This window comes from Camelus ferus, chromosome 35 (genome assembly GCF_009834535.1).
Source record: "Camelus ferus isolate YT-003-E chromosome 35, BCGSAC_Cfer_1.0, whole genome shotgun sequence".
Classification (NCBI taxonomy): domain Eukaryota; kingdom Metazoa; phylum Chordata; class Mammalia; order Artiodactyla; family Camelidae; genus Camelus; species Camelus ferus.
This window is the reverse complement of record NC_045730.1, coordinates 5,114,822-5,132,768: the sequence shown is the minus strand read 5'-3', so window position 1 is coordinate 5,132,768 and position 17,947 is coordinate 5,114,822. Positions and strand designations below refer to the sequence as shown.

The following is a 17,947-nucleotide window of genomic DNA, read 5'->3' as shown; positions in this document are numbered from 1 at the left end:
GTTTTGTAGTTTCCTGCATATGGGTTCTACACATATCTTGTTAGATTTATACCAAAGCATTCCATTTTTTGGTGCTATTGTAAATGATATATTTTTACAATTTTTAAATTGGTTGTTGCTGGTGTAGAGGAAATCAGTTGACTATGTATATTAAATTTTCATCCTGCAAACTTCCTTACTAACTTATTATTTTTAATGTCATCTGTGAATAAATACAGTTTTATTTCTTCCTTTTCATTTTACACACTTTTATTGTTTTTTTCTGGTCTTACTGCAGCTAGCTTAGACTTCTAGTACAATATTTTTTAAAAGTGGTGAAAGGGAAGAGCCTTGCTTTTTCCTCTATCTTAAGGAGAAAGCATCTCACTATGAATTTTGGTAACTGTAGGTTTTTGTAGATGCCTTTTTCAAGCTGAGAAAATTCCACTTTATTCCTAGTTTTCTGAGAGTTTTTGTCATGAAGATATATTGGATTTTGTGAAGTGTTTTTTCAGCAGCAAACGGTATAATCATATGATTTTTCTTTTTTAACCAGTTAGTATGGTAAATTACATTGATTGCTTTTCAAATGTTGAACTAATCTTGTATACCTGAAATACATTCTAATTGATCACAGTATATAATTTTTTTTATATTACTGGATTCAATTTGCTAATATTTTATTGAGGAATTGCATCTATATTTCTGAGAGATATTGGCCTATTTTCTTGATTAGCTTGGCTAGATGTATATTAGGGACATGTCAGGATGTTTTTTAAGAGATTATATTTTAAAAAATCTTTTCAAAGAATTAATACCTGGTTTCTTTTATTTTCTTTATTATTTTTCCATTTTTAATTTTGTTGATTTCTGCACTAATTTTATTATATCTTTTATGCTCCTTGAATGGCTCTTTTTCCTCTAGTTTCCTCTAGTTGGAGGAAAGCTAAGGTTATTGATTTTTTTAATCTTTTCTTCTATAAATGTTCCATGCCATAATTTTCCCCCTAGTCACTACCAACAGTGCATTTCACAAATTTTGTTTTTATTTTTATTAGTTCAAAATGTAATTTTAATTTCTTTTGAGACATTTCTTTGATCCATGGGTTATTTAGACATACACTTTTAAATTTTTTAGACATTTAGGAATTTCTACCTTTTTGTTATTGACTTCTAGTTTAATTCCATTGTAGTCTGAGAACTTACTTTGAATAACTTTCTTTTTTTTTTTTTTAACTTTATTAAGAAGTGCCATGCCCCAGAATATGGTCTATATTGGTGAATGTTACATCTGAGCTTGAAAAGAATGTGTTTTTGGCTGTTTTTAGTTGGAGTCTTATATAAATGTCAATTAGATCAAGTGGTTGATAAGCCTGTTCAGGTCATCTACATCTTGATTTTCTGCCTGCTTGATCTATCAATTATTGGAAGAGGGAGGTTGAAGTCTCCAGCTATAACAGTGGACTTGTCTCTTTCTCCTTGCAGTTCTTGTTGGGTGCATATCAGTGTAAATCATTATGTCTGCTTGAGATTTGCCACCTTTATCACTATGCAATCTCCCTCCTCAATAGCCCTAATGATCTTCTTTATTCTGGAATCTGATTTACCTGCAATTAGGATAGCTTCTCTGGCTTCGTTTTTATTAGTGTTGACATTTAACCTGTCTTTTCATTTAACCTAAGTCTTTTTTCCTTAAGGTCAGTGAGTCTTGGTGTTTTGTTTTGTTTTGTTTTGTTTTGTTTTGTTTTGATTTACTCCCTCTGACAGTCTCTGTCTTGTATTTGGTGTATTTAAACCATTCACATTTAGAGTCATTATTAATACAGTTGGATTAATATCTACCATGCTTGTACCTATTTTCCTATATTGTTGCATTTTTTTTTGGTCTCTTTTCCCCCCTCTATCTGTCTTCTCTGGTTTAATAGAGCATTTTATATAATTCCATTTTTTATCCTTTCTTGAGATATCACATATACTTCTTTAAAAATTTAATGATTGTGCAAGAGTTACAATTTACAGTTTTATCTAAGTCCACCTTCATATAACACCATACTGTTTCATGTGTAGCATCAGTATCTTATAATTGACTTCCAAATTTCTCCTTATCATTCCTTTTGATATTTACTTCACTTATCTATGTGCTACAATCACACGATATCTTGTTACTGTTGTAACTTTAAGTAATTATCTTCTAGTTCAATTGAGAATAGGAAAAATAGATGATTTCACTTTGCCTTCATTTATCCCTTCTCTAATGCTCTTCTTTTATTTATATAGATCCAACTTCCATACCTAAGTCATGTCCTTTTGCCTGAAGAACTTGACTTTTGTGTTCCATGTTCCATCCCCACAGGGCCTGGGAGAGGAATTGGCATGTTGTTAGTTCAATAATTATTTGATGACTACTGAGAAAATCTTCTAAATGAGAAAAATGTGTCATCACATCGTATGATTTACAACTATCATTATCTGCCTACCCCCCAGCGGATTGTAATTTCCACAAATAGAGGCACCATATATCTGTATATCTCAGTCACAGTGTGACTTGCTCAGGGTCTGACAACTCCGTAAACATCTGTTGAACTAAATTGTTACTGCAGTAGAAATATTAAGAAATGTAGGTATGCAAAGAAGCTTCTCAATAGCATATATACTTTTCATTATCAATTAGTGTGTTACTTCATCATCACAATAATATGTCATTAATATCATTTTCGTTTGCTGAATGGTCCTCATGGAAAAGAGAAACCTGTGGTACTCTTCTCCAGCTGGAGACCTAGACTGGAAGCTAAGAATGGGCATGACTAGTAATAATTCTTCACGTTTGCCTGGTATTTGTAATCTGGTGACTAGTTTCACACACATTATCCCATGAAGGTCGCACGGGAGCCATTTGCTTTCTCTCTCCCATAGTGTGTTTTATTGGTCGATATACTTCTTTTCCTCTACGTTTCAGTCTCTATTGCCACATGGAAAAAAAAAGTTGATAAACAAATTGAGCCTGCACAGAAGTCTCATACGATTTCATAGTAACCAGGAAATACGTGTTACAATGGGGGAACGTTATGAGCCTTACATAAACTACCACTCCAAACAGACGTGACATGCATAATTACCACTATAACTTAAAAATGCTTAGATTTAAACTTAAAATTGAATTATAGAATTTTGATAAAAAGTTGTCATCTGTTTGGTGAGAGTGTTGCATGGGATTTGATATTCCCTCAAGGCTTGTTTATCTCTTGATTCTCCAGGGAGCAAAAGGTAATACGTACGTGAGCAAATTTAATAACCCATGGCATAAGAAAGTGCCTACAAAGCCAATATTAAAAAATAACTTGTAGTAATTTCTAAATAATGACCTAGAAATAATCATTGCTCTTTGAGTTACTCAAGAAAGTTATATCCTCCTCAAAATAAACAATTAGCACTAAAGGAAATTGTGATTTAAAAAAAAATCTAGTAGCTCTCTAGCCATCATAAGTCCACAGCTTCTTGAAGGTTGAAAATTGTGTGTCTCTGGATGGCAGGGTCCTCTCTGGTGGTGATTCAGTCAAACCTAGGCTGGAGTGATCACCTTCTTGCTGAAACACAAATAAGCAAGGATGCTTTATTTTGTCCTAGCCATGAAGCATATCATTAAAGCTTCAGTGTTGAAAATAGTGAATTACTGATGATAACAGTCAAGTATAACCCAAACATTAAGGGGCGATTTCAAAGGGTAACTAATCCTATGGTCAATACCCTTCTAATATGTTAACGTGAAGAGAAGGGAAAAAATTAATTTGAGTAAGCCCTAGAGATGATTGCAAATGAGGAGATTACATACTCAAGACTAGAAAGTTAAAAACAGAAAAATTGCAGATGGATCTTGAGAGTTTAAGATGTAAAAGAAAATCAAGTGAATGAGATTTAATTTAGATAGACAAAATGCCTTTATAAGAAGAATAATGCCAAAGGGATTTATAAATCAAGTGAATACCAATTAGAAACCAAAATAGAAGAAAAGAACCACAGAAAAGTAGTTTTAATGTCAAAGGATGTAACTAAAGAGTTATATTTCAGAAAAATTCTACTCTTTTACATAACAGAGTAGACAATTTTTGAAACAGGTTTTTATTCTTTCTATAAAAGGTGGAGCTTTTGCATTTGAAAGAGGGGAGTACGCTAACCTAATATTAGGACTAAGGACCCATAATATTTCAGTTTAGCTCAATACATGCATAGGGGGAGGACGTAGCTCAAGTGGTAGAGCACATGCTTAGCATGCACAAGGTCCTGGGTTCAATCCCCAGCACCCCCATGGTGGAAAAAAAGAAGTAAACCTAATTACCTCCTCCTGCAAAAAGAAAAAAAGAAAAAGAAAAACTAGGGATAGTTCAATGCATGCATTAAGGGCTTTTTAAGTGTCAGGCATTGGGCTAGATACCAAAAGTTAAAAGATTAATGAAATATAATTACTACCCTTGATGAGTTTAGAGTCTAGTTATGGAAACTGAAAGGTAATTAGATAATCTCAATATATGATTGTAAATATTAAGTAAATTATATACACTAAGTGACATCAGAGTTCAGAGGAGGTTACAAAGATGAGGCAACAGTGGTTATAAGTGTTAGATTGGTTCACCTGGATCAAATACACCTCCTTAACATTTTCAAAGGTTCTCTTAATCCCAGGCTTTATGGAACAAAGATTTGTTGATAGGAGCTATAAACAAATAACAAACAAACAAAAATATAAACAAAATGTAACCAATCACTAGTCACTGACATGAGTGTAACTAGGAACAAATGAGAAATTTCACAAATTGTTTTCTCTTGTGTTAAAGTCTGTTATACACTGCTAGGCACATACAGGTACAAAACAGCAACTGAAAGAAATTTCTCAAGTGCTCTCATTAAATGTAAATTTAAGACTTCTTTGTGTACTGAGATGGAATACCTAAAACCAGATTTACCCTCAACTGAAAACAACTTAAAAATGCGATGAATATATGAAATGATAGTTCTCAAGGCACTGGACCTCATGCGTGAAAGGACAGCGATCAATTAGAGACCTGGAAACAAGCAAAATGAGCATTGTGGCTGCTCCAGCTGACCGCCTTGATAGTTTCTTAGACGAAGAGGAAACCCAGGAGGGCCCTGTGGTCTCCCTGAGTTATGGAGAACATGCACATTTCCCGTGGGTACTTCCCTCCCGCTGCCAGAGTCATGAGCATGGGTTGTCATTATGAAAACCCAGAGGTAAAACTCACGAAAGGGTGGGTCCCCCTCTCCCAGACTGTATCCCTAGGGAGTTTCTTACTCTCAGGATAATTCACACTCAACCTCTAGCAATTTGTCGAAATTATGATTTAATTCCTTCTCTTATTAAATGGCTGCAGTGGCTTCACCATGACACTCCAGATCCACCTGTCACTCCATGTTTCCAGGTGTCAGTGTGCTCTGAGACCTCTGTTCTCTGATAGGTCCAAGAAATGTCCTTGATTTTCAGTTTGTTCAGCTTTTTCTTGTTGTAAGGAAGGGAATGACAACATCTAAGCTCTTAAATTATCAGAGCCAAAACCAAAGTCAGAAATAGACATGTTCAAAATACAATTTACAAAATAATCAAAATATGTGAAAGACTCAGGGATAAATCTGACAAAAGATGTGTAGTATCTGTAAACTAAAAACAATAAAACATCACTGCATAAAATGAAAGAACATTACAATATTAGAGGAGAGATACTATAGTCATGTGCCAGCAGACTCAATATTGTTTGGATTTCACTTCTCAACAAAATGATCTATAAATTCAATGCAATCCTATTTTAAAACTTAGAACGTTCTTTTTTTAAAAATAGACATTGACAAGCTAATTCTAAAATTCTGATGGAAATGCAAATGACTTAGGCAAGGCAAAACAACTTTGAAAATGAACAAAGTTGGAGGAATATCAGTATGGAATTTGGAACCGTTTTAAAGCTACAGTAATCAAGATGCTGTTGCACTGATGTCAAGACAGACTGGCAGATCAGGGAATGGAGTACGGAGTATGGATTTTGGAAGAGAGCCTAGAAACAACCCCATACATATAGGAACAACTGACATTTGACATCCATGTAAAGGCAATTGAATGAAGAAAGTATAGTGTCTTAATTATTGGTATTGGAACAATTGAATATTCTTATGCAGAAACAAAACAAAAGACAAAACCTTTCATCTATACTTTGAATCATGTATGAAAATTAAACTTAATTGTAGATCTGAATTTAAAACCCCACACTGGAAAGCTCGTGGAGAAAACTCTTGACTTCAGGTTAAATGAAGATATCTTAGATAAGACACCAAAACCTCAACCAAACAAAACTGATAAATTTGATTTTATCCTATTAAAAACCACAGTTCTTTAAAAGACATTTTTAATAACAAGATAAGCCGCCAACTGGGAGAAAATGTTTACAAACTTTATCTGATTAAACTCTTACATGTAGTATATGTGAAGAATTATCAGAACTCAACATCCCAAAACTTAACAGATACTTCTCCAAAGAAAATGTATGGATGGCAAAAAAAAAAAAAAAAAAAAAGAAAGAAAGAAAAGAAATCTGAAAATATGCTCAACCTTATTAGCCACTTGGAAGATGATTAATGCAAAATATAGTGATCCACTTTTACAGACTTTTGTAATTGTTAAAAATAAAAAGCTGTCTGACAGCAGGGTTTGACCATCTCGTGCTGGCATCTCATACACTGGTTGGAAAAGAAAATGGTTCAACTACTATGCAAAACAGACTGGCAGTATCTTAAAAAGCTAAAACATACACCTCTCTATAACCCAGCCATGCCACTGCCAGGTATTTACTCAAGAGAAATCAGAATGTATGCCCGCACAAAGACTAGTACACAAATGTTCATAACAGTTTTATTTGTAATAATCCTGAACTGGAAATCACTCAAATCTTCATCAGCTGATAAATAAACTGCAGTACTTCCAGATAACAGAAACAAAAAAGATAACCTGGGTGGGCCTGAGTCAAATCAATTGAAAGCCATAAGAGCTGTACTGAGGCTTCCCTGAGGAAGAGTAGGTTCTCCCTGCGGACACCAGCCTCAGCTCCTTGCTGGAGCCCCAGCTTGTCCCTCCTGACAGCCTGCCCCGTGGAGTTCAGACTTGCCTAGCCAACGCCCACAATAGCATAAACCAACTTCTTGCTATAAATCTCCTTTTTAAAAAATGTGGTAGAGTATATATAATATAAAATTAACCATTTTTAAGTGCACAATTCAGTGGCATTAAGCACATATACAGTGTGGTGTGACCACCATCATCCCTCTCCAGAACTTTTTCATCATCTCAAACAGAAACTCTGTATCCATTAAACAGTAACGCCCCATCCCCCACCAACGCCAGCCCTTGCTAACCTCTGGTCTACGCTCTGACTCTAAGAACTGGACTGTTCTAGGTGTTGCATGCAAGTGTAAACATACAGTGTTTTCCCTTTGGTGTCTTGCTTATTTTATTTTGCATAATGTAACACATCTCTTAATGCATGTCTTCTGTTGGTTCTACTTCTCTGACCGAACCCTAACTGATAGATACAGATCTAGAATATATAGAATATGTCCATAGCGATATATAGAATACACCAAAATAAACTAATTTATTCAAAATACAGCTTTCCCTGACCAGCCCATCTCGTAACACACTGTCCAGGCAGAATCCATAGCTCCCTTGTCTCTCCACGCGCCTCAGGCATGTTCTGTTACAGTAGCTGGTTTGCAAATCCATCTTCCCCACTTGACTGTGAGCCTTTTAATCTGATTCATCCTCACTCTCCCAGCACCTAACAAATTCTTACTGAGAATTAATTAATTAACGCAAATTTACATATAAAAATAAGTAACCCAGTGTATCAATATTTCCTCTTTCACGGTGGACTTGACTTTTTTTTATTTTTACAAAGATAACCATCTTTGAATACAGGCTTCAAGATCATCATTTGTTTTTATTTGTGACAATCATCATCTATATTTAAAAAGATCACTCAAAATTCAAATTATCTATGCTACTTGGCTGTATTTACTTAATTCTGAGCTGAAGCACACAATGTTCTCAAAACACCTGTGTTAGCTTTCACTCCAAAAATACACACACCACCACGCATTGCCAAGGGCTTGCTACAACATAAATTTTAGAACATTCCTGTACTGATTCCAGGTCACTATGTAATTCTTACTTTGCTAATGGTAAACTTTGCCTTTGAACTGTGCCACAACAACACAATCTGAAGTCTTCAAAAACATGGAGACAGTAGTTGTGAAAGCTGGGAATAACCCAGAGGCATTTTGTACCACCAGATAAGCACGCTGCTTCTTGGACTGTGTTTAATTTTGAGGAGATGGCCAAGAAGACACACGGAAGAGACACAACATTTGTGAGCACCTTCAGTTGCTGGAGCTGTGACTGAGTCTGTTGGTAAAGGTCTGTGTCCTCAGCCTGATCACAGTTGAAATATTCCAGCTTGTTTATTGATTTAAACTAGAAAACCTTTGACTCAGGGCATAGGTGATCTTACTTGTCAAGTTAACATCTAGAGAAAACAAGGAAGAAATTTTTATTTGTAATGAATTTGCCTTTCTATGTCTCTTCTTAGTAACAAATGGTGAGGAAACCCGTAGTCTTAACTACATGACCCGCAACACTGAAAAAACCAAACAAGGGCAAGGTAAACCTTTTATACCTTATTTCCATTTCTCTTTCCTTCAGGTCTAATTCTTCCCAGGGGTGTGTGTGTGTGTGTGTGTGGTGGTGGTGCTCCTTTGCTGAATTAAGACACTTTCACAAATTCTCTGAGCTAAGTAGATAGCCACATGGAAATCAATAGGAATTTTCTATATTGTATTTCGAGAAGTAAAAATCCAGCAGTGTATATTTCTTGTGGAGCTTATCTCAGAGAAGTTGGTCAGATCTCTTTGTCATCAGTGTCAGATCTGAAAATCTCTATATTACTGTAATCGCCCTACCAGGTCTCAACAGGAAAAAAAAAAATCCAAAGAGTAGTAAGTACCTAGTGTCACAAAAGGCCATCTGTATAGATTGCGTTATATTTTGTAATTAAATTTTGCTCTATTGTAGTTCGAAATTGTTTACAAGTTTATTTATTTGAACTCATCCTAACACATCATTTTAAAAATGCTGTCATTTTTACTTATTCCTGTTGGGGTAATGACAGTTGTCCCACTGAAACTTACCTGGTTTATGCTTTATTTATTTCTCATCTAAGAAAATCTATAAATATCTCAGGTTAATGTTTTTGGGTTTTGTGTGTGTGTGTGTGTGTAACAATGAGGATTTATTTTTGGTTTTTTGGAGGGGGAGATAATTAGGTAATTCATTTTTTGAGGGGGTAATTAGGTTTACTTATCTATTTATTTTTAGAGGAGGTGCTGGGGATTGAACCCAGGACCTTATGTAGGCTAAGCATGCGCTCCGCCACCTGAGCTATACCCTCCCCTCAAGGATTTATTTTTGTTAACGTTAGGAAAGGACTCACTGAGATTCACAGTTTAAAGTTGATGATGTTATAAATGACGAAGTCACTATTTTCCTGAGTACCATGTAATGCTTATGATTTCCAGGAAAGATAATTGTGCATCCTGAGTACCCCAACGTATATGTTCTGATTTGTGAGGCCAAACTGTAAAATCATTGCTTTTACTTGAAAGAGTGTGCACTGACAACCTGTCAGCATTTAAAGTAAGAAAACCTAAAACTGTCCAGGGGCCACAGCAGCCAACCAGCCAAGAATCCAGGACGAGTGGGCAGCATCTTAATGACCACTAATTATTAGTGGATGGGGTCATTATGTTCACTGGTGAATTAAAGAAGGAGGATGGCAAGATCTCTGGCCTCTGGGTTTATCAGTTCAAGTCAGAGAGCCATGCATCAAAAGTCGAGGGTGCCTTCAAATATCTCACTATCAAAGAAGGACTTTGGAGCACAGAGTAAATGGACTTGATACTGAGTTCCTATCTGTACCCTTCTATTTAAATAGGTCTCGCTGGATAGCAGTGACAACAAATATCAACAATTTGCCCTTTCCGTTATCATTTCTTTTTATTTTTTGTGTTTCTCTTCTTTGGTCTTTCTCCCCTTTGCCCAAGCAATTCTGCAGTGCACGCGCACTTTTCCTTCGCTCTTTATCACACAGTCATTGTGATAAACACACAGAGAGCATCTCCCATGGACGTAATGCTTGACTGAGCACTGCAGACACATAACTCAAAATAGAGAGGATTTCACCCTTGACTCCTAGGAACTCAGCTTATAACTACAGATTCCAGATAAGGATCATTAATAAAGGCTGAAGCAACAGGATGTATTCCAAACACAGATCAGCTCCTTCCATGCTAACGGTGGCCTGGCGGGCAAGCACCACGATGGACAAGTAACCGAGAGAAAGTCCCCTACCATTTGATGAGTTGCCATTCTCCCATCCTCATTATATCAGAGGCATTGAACTTGATTCTGTAAAACATGCCACCAAGACAAGCCCCGCACAGGCCTACAGCCAGTGCTTCATGTCTGTTTGTCCTAAACTTCCAACCACCTGATAAATCCTTGGTGGCGAGGTAGCACAAATATTTCTGTGGGTCAGTGACCACCAGTATATTGAACACATACATAGAAGCCGTACAGGGAGGTGCACTGAGTGAAGTTTGAATAACCACATTCTATTCTAATCATTTCACTTGGCAGACATTTGGCATAGTTGCTTTTACAGGCAAACATGTGCACACACACACGTACATATTCTATGTGCACAGATGTATTTAAAATAAATCGGATATATTTGAAGACAGTAAAGGAACTGGGTGTTTATAAAGTGGATCATATATAATTCAGTGGGAGAGGACCCTATTGAAAATGTGAGTGGTGAGCAATAGTTTAAAATGATGGACGGACCACAGTCTTCTGGAGAGGATGAGGGAAATGGGTCCAGGTACTCCTTCCTCATTTCTTTCTTTATCAGTGGTGTTTTTCAATCAACCTAATCTAGCAGAACATTTCTCCCAGGCTACTGAGATATGTGTGCAGGAAGCAACTTTCCCCTAACTTAAAGAAATAGGTTTAACTCCTTCATTCCTAGAATTCTATCATGCAGGAGAAAAGTGAGTTTTCCATAAGATATTTAAAGGAGAAAGGAGAGATGAATCTAGGTGGAAAATTAGATGAAGGAGTGGAAAATTGCATCTGCCATATAAGTCCAGCTACGTATAGATGTGCTCCTCTGTGGAAAACTGGACATTTCCTTTAAAAATGGTACTTGCAGAGTCAGCTGCAATTCTTGACAGTGTCTTTCCTGCTGTGGACATCATATTTTTTTCACCCCATAATAAGGGATAATTGGGACCCATTCTCCTTTTCATTTATTACCCTCCCTTTCCTTTTTACATTTCTCCCACTGCTCTTCCCATGTGAGAGGTGATTGCATTACTTGTGGAATATGATGAATCACTTCAACAAGAAATATGTGGCATCTGGTGAAGGCTCCTTCTAGCATATAAATTAACCTTGAATGGCAGCTTGGTCAAAAATTTCCTTTGAAACTGGTCCCTGTGTGGCAGGTAGAATCAAGCATTATCGTTTATCGGCAGGAGGTTTTTTTTCCAAGCTAGCTGATGTCTCTAACCTTTATTAGAGAGAAGCCGGTCACTCCCCACTCCCTGAAAATAATTGATGAGATGAAACGAGAGATCTGGGTGAGAAGACTGGAGGGATGTACTTAATAACGATGCTGAGATGAGAAATGCTACAAGAAAAGAAGTACTGGTAACACTGAATGATACTGCAAGAAAGATACTTATGGCTCCAAAAGAATAGCCCAAGAAAGAAGCAAAGTAAAGCATAACCATTCGATCAATTGAGACAGACCGGCAAATATTTTCCCAATTAAAAAAACTTCCCCACTGGAATAAAGAGAAACTAGACAAAAGATATTTTGCAGCTTAACTTTGTGACTGTTTTCTGAGTTGGAAGGTTTTTGTTTTCTTCCCCCCTACATCTTTCTCATGGGAAAGGTAGAAACGAAATTATCAAATGTTAACTTTCTGAAATCCCTGTGCTTTGTTTACTCCGTGATTTTCAAGCCTTTTATTTGTGGTCCTAATAATTACTCTTCTGTCAGGGTATTCAGTGTGTTTCATAGAAAAGCCAGCAAAGGAACAAAACATCAAACGAGGGAAGATTCTCCGACATTCCACATGATGGCAGAAGATGTTTTCCTTATTAAGTAGTCAAAGCTTGCAGTTCTGTATTATTCTATTAAATATAGCGAGATAAGCAATCTCCCATATTCGCCAAGCCATTTTAGAGTAATTTGTTCTCAGGACAAACCAGAAGGGACGACGTGTTTTCTTGTGTGGAAAACAAACAACCTCGGGAAAAAAGAAACAGCAACGCCGTCTTCCCCAAGATTCCCCAAATAATGTTGAGCTGACAAAAAGTGCTTTTCAAAATTACACGAAAAACGGGATCTTTTAGACTACATCTCCCAAATGTCAGAGATCTTTTTTGTCTGTTTATATTATGAATCACCGCAGACAAATCCTGTGAATGCACGGATGGAACATTTGCCGACGGACGGAGAGCTCCTTAGAGGCTGAACCTTTTTTTCAGAGAATCTTTCTCTGATTTGCAGTGGGGCTCTGCTCCACTCAGAACCTCAGGAAAACAGTGGGGCTCTTGCCCCAAAAGCTAGGTTTCTAGGCAGAACTAATCCAACAATTTGGTCAGCCCTAGGCAATAGTGATTGTTTTTTCTGTCTCCTGGTGAGAATTTAGAATATGTGGGCTGTAAAGCTGAATTTCTCTACTGTTTGTAAATGTGGCACCCCCTCTTATGCCCTTTGGCTGTCTAGCTTCATGTCTCCTCACCTCTTTTTCTTTTTGTTTGATTTTAATGCAATGATGTTAAGACAAGGAAATGCACTACAGTTTCACTAGCTTGTTATCTTCCTCAGCTTCCTAAGTTCCAGTTATGTTCTGTTCTCCTATTTTGTGCTAATGGAGGCAAGCAATGTCTACTACCCAAAGTGCAGATTATTACAAAAGTAATGTGCACAATGTAACTTACCTGCCTAAGTGTGATATTCACAAAATATTAAATGAGCAAAGCTTAGCAGGGCACTGATTTACACTAATGCTTTCATTTAACTATGAGAAGAAACCAGCCCGGGAAAATAATAATACCGTCCATTTTTATGTTGCCTTTGGAGTGCTGACAATGGATTTGTCAACTTATAAATTTTGTAACTGAGAAGTTAACTTTTTTCCTAAGATCATAGAGCTAGTATTTGAAAGGGCAGGGGCTAAATCAGACATCCTAGCTCCTAGGGCTACTGTGTCAGTTGAAGAGGATAAAAATGATGACTGCAGATAGTAACAAATCTAAATGATGATTTTAGTTTAACAGGAACATTAGGTCAAGTTTATTTTCAGGGAATGTCACATTGGAGACCAAGTACCCCGCAATCAGCTGGCTCTGTGGTGACAATGTTACTCTCAGGATATGTTTATTACCTGGATTGTGGAGATGGTAACACAGGCGTATACATACGTCCAAACTCATCAGATTTCACACATTAATTACATGCAGGTTTATTGTAGACCAGTTATACCTCAATAAAGCTGGAAGAAAACCTTTAAAACTTTAAATATTTTCAAATAATTTTATTTAAAACTCAATAGAAAAATTTGAAATATAGTTGAATTAGAACACTGAAAAGAAGACCATACCAAGTTTCTCACGTGAGCCCAGTAAAAGGTGTTTAACTACGCAGAGAGCTGGTCTCTGCTAGAATATTTGTTTGCCATTAAAGATGTGTCAGTCTCACTGATACGTTCATCTTAGATCAATCTTAGTGTCAATCTCATTGAAACAACATGAAACCAGTCTTGGTGGGTCCTCCAGTAACAGCTCAGGGGCTCTAAATTTTTGCAGAGGCAACCATTTCCAACACCTCACTGCAGAAGAGAATTGATGGCATGGTCTTACCTTCAATGCATGTGACAGGTGAAAAGCTCTGGGGAAAAAAAGACACTACCCAGTGCTTATATGGGAACAAAGCTATGAGTATTTATTAAGTGATCATTTCCTAGTAGAAAACATCAGCTGGGCTCAGCTACTACGCTGATCTACCTTAACACCGTTTTAAAGTGCTAACATAGTGAATTATACAAGGCAGCATAGTTAATATTAATACTAGTGTCAACAGATTTGAATAATACTGAAATTTCAAAAGGATACCTTTACTGTATGCTCTTAAAAGCTTGTGTAAATGCCAGGAGAGCCTGTCCTCACCTTACTATTTATGTATTTACAAATAAAAAGGAAAATTCAGGATTCATACAAGTAATTTGAGCAAGCCATACCTCCCCCTGTATTTTTTTGGTTTTGTTAGCTGAATAAGTCCCTTCCTGTGGTGTTTATATACTCCTAGACTTGTTGAAACCAGAGGTCCTTTAAAGACCATTCAATTACCACTCCAACTAGAATTTTCTGTCAAGGAAAATATAACCAGAATCACTGAGATTAGCTCAGGCAGAACTGGGGCTAGAATGCCATTTTTCTGACCACTATCGAATTGTTTTATCACTAGGTTATTTCACACATATTTCTAAGTTTATAACCTAGGGATTGTTTGTCAAAATATAATAGTGATATACTAGTTTCATAGAACTCAGAAAATTTCATGGCCAGTCAAGAAATTGTTGCCAAAACCAAACCAAATCAAAACACCATTGTAACTCTGGTTTCTGTCTTCAATATTGACTTGAATAATCCTTCTAGACAGTAATTTTCAAGGAAGGAAAAAAAAAAGAATAGAAGGCAAGTAAGAAGATGGGAAACAGAGCATACTGAAGTTTTTCTTCAATCCACTGGTTGATGATAAAAAAAAAAAATGTATGCATGGAAATATGGGAGACAGTTTCCCCATCACTGCCTCTGAGTTTATAGAATTTAGCATAACATTGAATGACTCTGCGCATTTAGTGGGAGTTTTTTTGTTGAATGGTAAAGAGATCTCAAGGAAGTCTTTACAAGTCATGTCTCATAGCTGCAAATCCTTCCAACAATCCTACATAAATATCCCATTTTACAGATGAGGAAAGTGAAACAGAAAAAGTATCAGGATCACTTAGGTAGCTGGGACTTAGTGGAGGAAGAGCAACATGGTTAATTCCATGACATTTCCTGTTCTGTTTAGTAAACCAGCGAGCGTCAGTGTAAGATTGCCCCTCTGGTGGTGGCCTTTGGGTTTTATTTTAAGTATAATGTCATAAATACTGTAAGTAATTCTATTTTGAGTTAATTATCTATTTCCTGAATTAAAATCAGAAATCTATACTAATACTCTGATAAATTATAAAATGTTCCTCCTACTTATCATCTTCCCCTTTGCCGTCCACACAATTCAGATGTCACTTCGTCACATGAATTTATTATTAGCATACGGAGTACAGAGAGGTGGAACCCTGCAGTCCTGTGATCATTTAAATTGTGCCATTTGGGATTTTTCCTGCCCCACTACTTTTCTTGAGGCCTGTTGACTAAAACTACATGTTCCAGACAGTTTGTGGTTTGATGTATCGGGGTAGTAACTGGTTTTAACTTTTAAACTTAACTACCTAAATAAATCTGATCCTTTAAAATCCAAATTTTCCTAAAAATTAAAGAAGGCAGTAATTACTTAATTTTAAATAATTTTAGACACCATATCCAATTGGATTTATTTATTTTTTTCAGAACACTAGTAAATTTTAAATGGCCTTTGATTTATAAAACTTCCATGCTTCATTTTGTGTGTCTGCATAAATCAAAGTGCAGCTGTGTCTTTCTTGACAATGGTCACTTAAAAAAAATATATTTATCTTAGACTATTTGAGTTGATGTTCTGTTGCCTTCTCTCTGTTGGCATTGAGATCCTTTTAATGTCATTTAAGAGATATTGATGGAGTATCTCAATGGGAGAGAAGAGGAGAGAAGGGCGGGACAGGGAAGGGGAGGAGAGGGACGAGAAGGGGAGAAAGGAAAGTTTTTTAAGACATGGGATTTTGCAACGTATTTGGTATGTTGCCCCTAAATGTATTATATGCCAAATTTCTTTCAAGAAATTTGTTGGTATTTTGGCATTTATTTCAAACTATAGGAAGCATAAGCCTTTATCAGCATTGGAGTAGCAGCCTTTGTAAACATCAGTTTGAAATATATTTTTCCATGCCATACTTCTAAACAAAAATCTTGTGCATGATCCTAACGTTAGTGATGTTCATAGACTCACAGGTCCCTAACCTGACAGAGACCCACAACTAAGGATTCATGAGTATCGGTGGCTTTTACAGGGTCCCCAGATAACTCTCTTCCACCTCTGACTTGGTTTATAGGAATAAAGAGGCATTCATGTCAACCAACTATTGCTTTTAGTAGACGTCTATAGAAATGCTTATCGTCAGCATGAAAGGGGCATCTGATTTAACTCTCTCAAGTTGCAGAATTAAATTCTCGTATATCAAATAGCATGTCCCAAATTACATCAAGCTAGAAATAAAGTCAAGGTCTCTTGATTTTGGGTGCTTTTCCCCTTACTCCACATATAAATCTGAAATGGAATATATACAGGAGAAAGGGCAGCACCGTGGACAGAGGTGGACGGGTTTGATGTTTTTTGAGTTCTGTGTCTGAATATAGATATTTCTTTCTGATTTCTCAAGCATATATTATCAATTCCATTCCTGAACCATTCATTTTTTTCTTAGTTATCTTTTTTTATGGCATTTATGGCTTTGACCCATCTTTCAATGTGTCTTTTGATCTAAGCACAGGGTATTGAATCAACTTGAATTGCCCCCAGTGACTGACACAATATTTGTGCATAAAAATGCTTCAAATGGATTTTATTGATTAGGAAGTTGATAAAAAGTATCATTACCTATGATACTGAATTTAAAATAAGGTATTCAATGCTCAAAATATTTAGATGCAGTAGTCTTTAAAATACTAAAATAATGGTAAGGAATTAAATAAAAAATTGAAAGTGATTTTGCCTAACAAAGTCGTTTACAAAAACAAAATTCTCCCTTGTGCTTGAAACTATTTATCTATATAGTTCTAAATATTTTTGATTAACATTTATCTTTACAAAGGAAATAATGGACTGCATGAGGAAGTAAATAGTGTAAAATAAAATAATGGCTATCTAGAACTCTCAGAGAATAATCTTTCAGCCTAACCGCTTTCCCAAATAGTAGTTTGCCCCCTTCAAGCAGCATTTAAGAAAATGATTTTGATTAAAATGTTTTAAAATACATCATGCATTTCTTGATATTCTAAAACAGAAGACTTCTAAATGGAAATTAACATTCTCACTAAAAGGCCCAGAAGACTTCATTCTTAGTGACTATTTCTTTTTTTAAAATAATTACTCCCCTTGCCCTGAACTAGGATGTCTGCTTTCACTGACTGCTGTCAGTGTAACTACCCTGAGAAGTACATTTCCTCTCATTAATTTCTTGATTCTAAAATGCCAGTGGTTTGCCAGGTTTGTTAGAATCGTGTGTAAAATATATATAAACAAATAAAATGAAAATGAATTTTAATTCTTAGGCTTTGTGAGTTGGATTTGGCTTCTCAGTGACCAGTTTTAACTAAATGTGTTATTCTTCTCTGTGTCCCAGGTATAAGAGATTGATAAATTATCAACTTTTATGATAGCTGAACTCTAAATCTGATCCCCAGTGTTTTAAGCAAATTTTACCTGCCTGATAAAATATTTGTTTCTACTCTACTATAAAAGTCACTCTGCATGTTGTGGTCTGATGCTGGCTGCATTAGTTAACAGAGACTTACTAATATTGATCCCTACTCCTTCCTAAGTGTTGAGTATATTTTCATGGCTCTTGGCTGATTGCAAGTAATGCCAAC

At 36.1% G+C, this 17,947-nt stretch overlaps 1 long non-coding RNA gene across 2 annotated transcripts in view; it reads left to right on the top strand.

Annotated features, from left to right (window-relative positions):
• The first annotated feature begins 8,304 nt into the window (after positions 1-8,304).
• LOC116661511 overlaps positions 8,305-17,947 on the top strand; it is a 30,323-nt gene continuing 20,680 nt past the window's right edge. Inside the window, exons 1-3 of one of the 2 annotated variants that reach the window (XR_004317395.1) lie at positions 8,305-8,446; positions 8,619-8,690; positions 11,667-12,009. This is a non-coding gene — a long non-coding RNA (uncharacterized LOC116661511). Of the gene's footprint in view, positions 8,447-8,618; positions 8,691-11,666; positions 12,010-17,947 lie in introns of those variants that run through there. The other variant, XR_004317394.1, reaches the window with a different exon arrangement.